A 10,268-nucleotide genomic window follows, 5' to 3' on the forward strand; every position below is an offset into this window, starting at 1 on the left:
TTCTTCATTTCCTACATGACAGTTTACCACAAATGCATCAGATTAAAACAACCTCTTTATTATTTCCCTGTTCTGTAGGTCAGAAGACCAGGCAGGCTCAGCTGAGATCTCTGCCTAGGTTCTTCCAAGGCCAGAGTCAAAGTATTGTATGGGCTGGGCACTTATTTGGAGGCTCTGGGGAGGAATCTGCTTACAGGCTCATTGAGGTTGTTAGCAGAACACAGTTCTTTGTGGTCAATCAGTCCAGGCATGCTACTTCATCATATTCAAAGTCTTGGGGAACAGTTAGGAGTCTTTGGGGGTCATTTTAGAATCTGCTCAACCACAGACCTGGTTGCAAATGATGTTAAGTCTGTGCCAATTACTGAGAGGGACTTAATTGAGAATCCAGTGGCTTGTGTCTCCACCAGTGGTCTGCCTAACCATTGCCAATTTCACTCCCCGAGTCTGGAGATTTGGGGGAGAGAGGTGAAGAAGAGTGGAATGCCCACGCCCAAGATATTAAGGTTTTGGTTTTGGTGCAAAGGATGGAGTGACAGAGACACCTGAATGAGTGTAAGAAATCTTTGCAGCTGTCCCCCTGCAATGTCTTTTGGGTTTCTGGGCATGAGAGGAGGGGGCTGTTTGCAATTTTACTGGTTAATAATGATGTCCCACTTCCAGGCATCTTCTGGAGAAATACAGCTCCCAGCTAATGTCAGGCTCAAGTACTGCCTTGGCCCAGGATGGCTAGAGAGTTGAAGAAAAGTGCAGCCTTGGATGCCCAATCTGCAGAGGACCAGATGGGGATTCTGGTCATAAAGGTGGAGGAGGAAGAGGCCTCTGTCTTTGCGGAGGAGGCCAGTATGAGGGGCAGCCCTACTCAGGGTTTGGAGCACTTCCGCCAGCGCTTCCGGGGCTTCAGTTACCTGGAGGTCAAGGGGCCCCGCCAGGTGCTGAGCCGCCTCCGGGAGCTCTGCCGACTGTGGCTGCAGCCCAAGATGCACAGCAAGAAGCAGATCCTGGAGCTGCTGGTGCTGGAGCATTTCCTGACCATCCTGCCCCGGGAGCTGCAGAGCTGGGTGCGGGAGCCGCATCCAGAGAGTGGGGAGGAGGCGGTGGTGCTCTTGGAGTGTTTGGAGAGGCAGCTGGCTGAGCCCATGCCGCAGGTAGAGAAAACAAATTTAGTACCTGCTTCTTCCAGAAATCTCAGAATCCGAGTGAGAGACATTTCTTTAAAACTCAGAATTTCTCAGTCTCTCTTTGTTCCATGAACAACTTTGGCAGTAGTGTCAAGTCCCTGGACCCCTTTTCATAATAGCATTTTAAAATACATAAAGGAAAATACAAAGGATTCCAAAATAATTCAATTACATGAATATATAGCAAAACATAAAACAAATTTGTGATAAAATTATATATGTGCTTTTTTATTAATGCACTAAATAAAAAACGTAGGGACTGGCAGTTTTGGAAGTTTAATAACTGTAATGACTGGCGATTTTGAAGTTATTATAAGCATAAATAACTTTGACAATATTCACCTGGTTGTAATGCAATATGAAAACATCTGCCAATTTCTGTTAGTGACAAAATCCTAGGTATGCTTATGCCACATTGGTTTGTTAATTACATTTGTGAGGGAAGGAAATGCTACATTTCTGTAGAGGCTGGTAAAAATAAAAGCAGTTTTCCTATTCAAGTTTATGGACCATTTGGGAGGGAGTCCACGGGCCACAGGTTGAAAATCTCTGATAGAAAATAGTTCGACTTTTTTACCTGCATCTTCTTGCCTGTTTTGTGAGATTTTTTCCTCCTTACATTATCTTGTGCCCTTGTGAATGTTCCTTCAGAGGACTGTGGCCAGAATCTTCTAACCAGTGACCAAGAGACCAAAGTTCTTGACTACAAGTATCTGTTGCCTTTGAACTCTGTAACAGTGAAAAGTCAGTTCAAGTCTCTTAGCTTCAGGCTCATCATCCTTTATAGAGAATATGGGAAATTCTCAGCAGCATATGAGAAAGCACCTTGAAAACTACAATGTAAGTATAAATGTCTGGACAGAAGCCTGCATTTAATGAAGACACCATATACAGGGTCCTGTGTTAGGAAGTTTCACATACTGTGATCTTATTTACTGGTTCCCAAACCTTGTAACCTAGAAGTTATTTTCTTCATTTTTCAGAAAGAAAATATATTAGTATTCTGAAAACTTAGTACCAATTCCCAGAGTTTTCTTAAAAGCACAAATTATATTATGAGGGAGCACAGTAATGCTTACAAGGAGAGGCTCTGGGGCCATTCTGCCTGAGCACCCATCCCAGCACTGACACTTATGAGCTGGGTTGCCTTGGGCAAGTCCTTCAGCTCTCTGTCCCTTTGTTTCCGCATTAGCAAAATGGGGATTATAATAGTACCAACCTCAAGGCAGTTGTTGTCTATGTTAAGTGAGGTAATATTTTTAGGGCTCCTGAAAACGGTTCCAAGTGCATAGAAAGTGCTATAGGAAGTGTTTGATGAATAAGTGAAAATGAATGAGTAACTAGGTGCCAGGTGGTGACCAGGGGCAAGAACTGCTCTGTTGCATAATGGCACAGTTGACACCATCCTGGAGATCACAAAGTAGCCACTTCCAGTTGATGAAGGCTCTTCTCAAGCATGAATCTCTGGAATCCCAGCCCTCACCAGACAGAGGTGAGGATTATCTTCAGGGCAACTGGAATTCTACACACTTCATCCAGTTTCACTTAAGCGTCACCTGACAGATCCACTGACAGTTACTTTATGTGCCCATCACTGATTGACTACTTTGAAACTGACCCTGAAAGGGAAATTTCAAACAATGGTAGGAAGCTTTCCCAACAGAGACTTGGACATAACAACTAAGATAAATAAAATTTTGTTTGGAAAGTATTGGTTCTCCATTCATGTAACACATAATTATGGAGATAGCCAGTGTTGATGATGCAGGGGGTAGAGCTTTCAGTGAGATGGAGTCCTTGCGGCGATGCAGCTTACATTCTGGTGGGGAAGCAGTGAACAAACATACAAATAACACAATTTCAGATAGTGGCAATTGCCAAGAAGAAGATGAAGAGAATCTATAAAGTCAGAATATCCCAGATTATAGGTCTGCTCAAACCTGAAAAGTATAAATCTTCTAAACCATACATCTGTTATTAAGAAAGCATGATTCACACCACACAACTTGCTTGTATGTCCGAGGTGTTTTCTCAAGTGCCCTGAAATATGTGTAGGGACACCCTGGGACATACCAGCCAACATGCAATCTTTATTTCTCAAAAGAGATTCTAGCCTCAACTGTTTTTGACCCTTTTAAAGTTTGCCTTCTGTGGGGAAACCTGAAGCTCTTTTCACCTCTCTCTCTCTTGAATCTGAGTAAGTTCTATGTAACCAGATGCCCACTTCTGCTTTTTTGGGCAGCCTTGGCTGACTTCGTTTAGTTTTTCAAAACCAAAGCAGAAACCCCCTAACAAGTACTAACCACATTTTAAACAAAATCTTATTTTTCTCCTGCTCCTTGGCAAAACTCAAAGGATCCTCAAATGAAAACCTTGGTTTATGTTGCTTTCATTAGACTGTTCCTACCAGAGGTCCTTCCCTTTCTGTGTAGTATTTGTGTATCTACAAAGTACCTTGGATTTCTTTGGGCTCCAGGATTGGAAAGGGCATGGATCAGGCATTTTGGAAAGGAGCATACTATATAAATTTCTTGGCTGGAATTTATTAACCCAGTTTATGAACTTGGATTTTGCAGGAGAGGGAGGCTAAAGCCAGGCTAGATCTCATTCAGAGCTTTCCTTCTTAGTTCTCCAGGTTCCTGTGCTTACCCAGGGAGGGTGCTGCAGAGGAGGCTCACCCCAGAGGCCCAGGTGAGCTGCAGCTCCTCTCCCTTCCCAGGCTCCCAGCACTCTTTCCTTCTGTTGGGCTTCCTATAGATCTCTTTATCCCCACTCTTCCTACACCCTCATCCTAGATCCACACGGAGTTTGGGTTTTCTCATCTATCCCAAAGTTGTTGATCATAGGCTGCCTTTATTTTGGTGCCAATCCCAAAGTTGTTGATCATAGGCTGCCTTTATTTTGGTGCCAACTTAAGAGGATTTTCCTGTTTTACTCCTAGTTGGGGTGGGGGTGGGGAAGCTGTCTGTGATTCCCTGATTTTCCTTATCTCATCTGTTTGGTCAGCTCCCTTAACAATGGGATTTTTGTCTTCAATAAGGGCAATTTAGCAACTACAAACTGAAGATTCCATTGTGATGGTGATTGAGTTTTGTTTTTTATAGCATCACAAACTGCTGTTAGTGAGGGATAAGACCTCTGCCCTCTAGGAACTTAAACTTGAAGGAATAGATCAGATGTGTTCTCTGAGTCTAAGGTTAATATTACAATCTGAACAATCTTCACTCAACAAGGATTTTAATTTCTTACCAGACTTTCACATCCAACTTGAAGATCTCAGTGTTTGAGGCTCTGTAGTATCTATGTTTTCTGTGGTTTTTCTCACCTAGATTTAGATATCATTGTATTAAAAAAATCATTAAGATAAGTGAGCCTACCTCTACTTTGCCAAAGCACCCCACAGTATTTTGAAAGGTGTGTGTATGGTTCCACTCACTTCACTGCACTAGCCCTTGTTTTCTAAATTTTTTCACTTCTGGACTATTTAGATACTTATATGAAAGTGCTTATCCTAATATGTATAATATTTCTCTCCTTTAGTGGTTATATTTTGGAAAAAAAATGTTATTAGAGGTAGGTGTAAATGTGCCACATTGCTCTTTCTTAAGAGCCCCTTTAAAGGGGATGTTCATTCTTTGCAGGTGCCCAGATTTTGAAGTGATTTTGAGTAAGGGGGACTAGGTGGGATTACTTATTGTTCCAGGGGTTGATGAAAGTGGAAGATGTGGCCCTGGCCCTCACTTCTGGATGGACACAGCTGGATTCATCTCGGGTGAACTTCTGCAGAGATGAAAGGCAGGACCTCCATGGCAGCCTGATCTCCCTGGGTAAGACTGATGGGCCCTGACTTCTCATTGGGTTTCTTGGCTTCCCTTGTGTATTAGAACTTACTGGGCTGGTAGAAGCTGCTTGAATAATGTTTAGATTCAGAAACACCATTCCTGAACCCCAACCACTAACCAGCTGTGTGGCTAGTTCCGTCACCCTTCTGACCTTGGCTTTTCTCTGCCCTGCCAGTCTTCTAGTTGGGCTAAGTGGGATGAAGCAGATATAGCACTCAATACCAGCCTGGCTCATAACAGACACTCCGGACATGTTGATTCCCTTCCTGGTATAGGCCTGCCCAAGGGGGAGAGCTGAGGGGTCTCCAGGAAATGGGCCATGGGACCAGAGAGTGTGAGAGCCAGAAGTGACCTAGGGATTGAGGACAGAGCCTGACCTTCAGAGGAGGGTGCAGAGGCACACAGTGTGCCTGACTGACTGAGTTCCCATTGCTCATTGGTGGCCCATTGGGAGCTCCAGCTTAGATCTCCCAGCACTGAACCCAGTCTCATTTGGGGGACCCTGCCTCTGCCTGGGGCAGAGTCAAACATGACTGCACTTTCCATTGGTCAGTGACTAATTCCTGAGTCCCCACTTTCCCTGTTCCTTACAGAACATTTCAGAAATCCTTTCACTTGCCTTGTTTACTGTCGACTTTGTCGACTTTGGCTCAGCTCTTTTAGTGTCTATACCTAGGGGCATGACCCTGCCTTCCTATACTTAGAACCTAGAGCCTCTGCCTGTAAGCCCAGCACAGTCCTCACCTCCTGTGCTCCATTCTGTCTGTACCCTCCTTCCAATGGCCCTGTTTCCATTCCCAGGTCTCCCTCGCCAGCACCCCTGTTCTCCCCCTTTATTCCCATCTTTTTTCTTGCACCTAAATCATCTGTAGCTTATACAGGCAGACCCTATACCCTTGCCTCCCTGGGACTCATCACAGAGCTTTCCCCCATGGCAGGCATGATTGACATGTGCTGTCCACTTGTTATTTCAGGTGGTGAAATACAGACCGAGATCAGGGAGTTACATCCAGGTGAGGAACATCCAGTACGAGAGTCTGGGGAAATACTGTGCCACTTGAGTGAAGACATTGCCCAGATTCCTACACGTGCAGAAGCTGGTGAACAGGAGGGTGGGTTACAAAGAAAGCGGAAAAATGACACTGGGAGGAGATGACACATTTGCCATGAATGTGGAAAGAGTTTTGCTCAGAGTTCAGGCCTTAGTAGACACCAGAGAGTCCACACAGGTGAGAAACCATATGAGTGTGAAGAATGTGGAAGGCCTTCATTCACAGCTCAGACCTGATCAAACACCAGAGGACTCACACTGGGGAGAAGCCCTATGAGTATGACAACTGTGGGAAGACCTTTAGCCAGAGCTGCAGCCTCCTTGAACATCACAAAATCCACACTGGGGAGAAGCCATACCACTGCAACATGTGTGGGAAAGCTTTTAGGTGGAGTTCACACCTCCTGAGACATCAGAGGATCCATGGTGATAAAAATGTTCAGAATCCTGAACCTGGAGAGACCTGGGAGAGTCAGGGTAGGATGGAAGGCCAGTGGGAAAATGCTGAGGCTCCCTTATAAATGCAATGAGTGTGAGAGAAGTTTCACTCAGAATACAGGCCTTATAGAACATCAAAAAATCCACACTGGTGAGAAACCCTTCCAATGTGATGCATGTGGAAAAGGCTTCACCCGAACTTCATACCTTGTTCAACATCAGAGAAACCATGTTGGGGAAAAAATTCTGTCACAGTGACCCAAGTCGGACATGCCAGAGTTGCTGCTCATTCCTCATTGAACTGAAGCCACCCTGAAGCCTGTCCTGACTGCTTAAACTGTGGGCTGGGGCTTCATTTACAACTACTAGTCATCAGGAGTTTGTTAGAAGATACAGAGTCTGAGATGAATTATCTTCTGCATTCTAGAAGGTGATGGGCAGAAAACTTGTTTGATAGGAGAACTACGAGTGTTGTCTGTAAGAGACTGAACCTGAAATGGTTTGTTCTCACCTATTGGATTTAAATGGGTTCCAGACAGGCTCATCACCCTCAGCCAGGACTTGATGACGTCTCCTGGGCAGATGGCTGTGATTTGGGGGCTCCTTCTATGACCAGTAATTTTGCCTATGGAAGAAAATCCTCTATTGTGAAGTCTTGTACTTCCCACTGTGCCTTGTACACAGGTGCTAATAAGCATTTATTAAATACACCAGTGAGATGACCTTCATAGCTCTGAGAACCTGATATCATCTGGATTTCTGAGTAGTTTCTCAGTGTTTGTGTCTATTTCTGAGGTACTTGGTTCTGAGTTATCTGGCGCATTTTTGCCAAGCACCTAGAGTTTGCAGTTGGGAGGCTGGGGGAAGGTGGGCAGGGTGGTGTTATTGTGATAGAACAAATCTAAATTTCTTATCCAGACTAGGAATTCTAATTAAGTATTTTATCATTAAATCTGTGTGAATGCATGCCAACCATGGAATTCCTTTCTTTAGTTAATTTTGCTGCTCTTTACAGAGAAAAGGTTCCTATTCAGGCAGTGTGAAAACTAGTTATTCAATCAGAAAATAATAAATTCTCTGATGCTCATCATCTTGGTTCTCACCTTGTAGCCCTCTTGGGCTTAACCACATGCTCTCTAAAGCAACCTGCCCACAACCCATCCTGCCCAAATATATAGTAGACTGTGTATCAAGACTCACGCCTGCTAGGTTCAGTGACCTTATCCTCCAGGTCAGTGGATTCACACTGAATATTTGAATATTATTTTGGTGTCAAAACTCAATTATTAATATGTGACGATCTTGGTCTTCTTTCATATTAATTTCTAAGCCACCTCTCTGGTACCATCTCCTCAATTATCCATGATGAGAATTTTAGCCATCAAGTTAACTCCTCAGGGTAATTACCTTTCCTTAAACACACGTTGTGGACCATCTTTCTTTTTCCTCATGATAGTCAAAATTTCAGTCTTGGGAAAAATTCAAGTGAGAAAACTTTTTCAGTCAACATTATACATGTAGTATTTGTTATGTATATTACAAATGGAATTGCTTCCACAAAAGTATTTCAGGATGACTACTTTCCTGTAAACTTAAAAAAATACATATCACTTCCTGTGCTTTTGTTTCTACATCTACTTACATATCACACTTGGTTTCTGGCACCAGCAATCTCTTACATACTCATAGTTATCAGTTTAGGACCCTGGAATTCAGATATAGTAATGTTTTCTTACAATCAATGGTTTTGCCATCGCGATATATTCTCTCCTGCTTATCCAAAAATCCTTTGATGATCTATCCTTGTCCCCATTTTTATGTGTTTCCAAGCTTTGGTACTTCAAAGTTTTCAGGGATGTAGGGGACACACATTTAATAAATCCTAAAATAAATTATTTATATTACAGTAAAATCCATGTGATTATTTATTTTAAGTAAATTCTTAAGCCAATAAAAATTCACTGTATGATTTCCACTTTTTCTGTACCTACACGTGTTAGTCAATGCTCTCCAGAAAAACATATCCAATAGGCTATAAATATACAGAGATTTATTATAAGGAACCAACTCACATAATTTTGGAGGCTAAGGAGTCACAAGATCTGTAGTTGGCAAGCTGGAGACCCAGGAGAGCAGATGGTGTGGTTCCAGTCCAAGTCCTAAGGCCTAAGATGGAATGTTTTTAAGTCTAGTCCAAAACCCAGCAGGCTTGAGAACCAACAAGAGCCAATGTTTCAGTTGGAGTTTGAAGACAGGAAAAAACTGATATCCCAGTTCAAGGCAGTTAGGCAGAGGAGTTCCCTCTTACTGAAGGGAGAGTCAGCCTTTTTGTTCTATTCAGGCCTTCAAGTGACTGGATGAGGGCCATCCACATTAGGGAGGGTAATTTGCTTTGTGTAGTTTACCAACTGTAAGTTAACCTCCTCCCAAAACACCCTCACAAGGCACACCCAGAATAATATTTGACCAAATACTTGGGCACTCCTTCACTTAGTCAAGCTGACACATAAAACTGACTATTATAATACTGTAGTTTCAGGTATTAACTAAAATATTAAAACCTTTAACCATGTCCCCACTTCTCTTTTGATCTCTAGTTCTTACAATTGACAGTAAGAGCCTAGGACAGAATGTTTGTAGCTTCCCTACCCTGCTTCCTGGTCAGAACAGAGAAGGGCTGATATGAAGCTGAGAAACAAGAGGTAAATGACTAGCTCACTCTTGACCCTCACAATACCTAATAGAGCTCCTGATGAATGAATGACTCTGAAAATTGGCTGTTTCTACTTGCTTTTTCATATTAACAAAACATCCCTACTACTAGAGACCAAAGTGTTCAAATTCCTACTTCCAGGAATAACAATTTTTCTTCCCTATTTCTAAACAAGTTATGTGTTTTCAACCATTCATTCAGCATAACTCATTATTTTAGGTCATGCACTAAGGAATCAAAGATGAACAAGACATTGTCTCTGTCTCTGTCTTCAAAGACATTGTGTCTATCTTTGAAGAACATTCCTAACTTTCCTATCTTTTAACCCAAAATATTCTATGCATGTTTGTCCTTTTCTGAGGCTGGCTGGCAACTCATATGTATGCATATGTGCTATAGAGACCAGGATTTAACAGCAGCTGATCTAAGCCATGTAATCTACTCAGAATATGAGAACATGATAGACTTTATAAGGAGCTACTATAAAGCCATTTGCCACTTCTGTCTTTGTTAACTTGGAGGCTGTCATGAGATAGTTTCCTATGATGAAGAATAAGGCTTTCTCTCTCCCTGTTTAGAGTGTTCACAAGCTACAAATAGTGCAAGCTATTGAACTGTTTAGCTGCAAGGTGACCCCAACTCCTCAGCAGCAGGATGTTCTATCATATGCACTGCTTCCATATGGCTTCTTTTGGCATCATTCTCTGGTACAAGGGACACAGGAAGCTAACACATTTGGCTATTCTTGCTTTTGATGTTTTAAATAAATTTTAAAAACTGCTTTGATCTAAAAAGGGCTTTGTTTCCTGAAGAAATCTGTCAACTTTTCCTTGAGAAGTGCAGTGCTAGATGGGGCACACAATGCCCAAGATGTGGCCATGCAGAACAGAATAGGATATGTGATAACTCCTGGGACATGGTAGCACATGTGCTTGCCTAAGTGGTGGGCAATAGGGGAGAGTAAGGGTCTTCTCACTGTTGTACCTACAGTATACTAGCTAAGCTACAGGATATAAAAAGATTCTCTAGGATCCAATAGCATA

General features: G+C 42.7%; 1 pseudogene; it reads left to right on the forward strand.

The window, feature by feature from the left end:
* Window positions 1–570: 570 nt before the first annotated feature.
* LOC108393693 (zinc finger protein with KRAB and SCAN domains 4-like) lies at window positions 571–7,482 on the forward strand (annotated as a pseudogene).
* Window positions 7,483–10,268: the final 2,786 nt, after the last annotated feature.

Source organism: Manis javanica, chromosome 16, assembly GCF_040802235.1.
Source record: "Manis javanica isolate MJ-LG chromosome 16, MJ_LKY, whole genome shotgun sequence".
NCBI classification, from domain to species: Eukaryota; Metazoa; Chordata; class Mammalia; order Pholidota; family Manidae; genus Manis; species Manis javanica.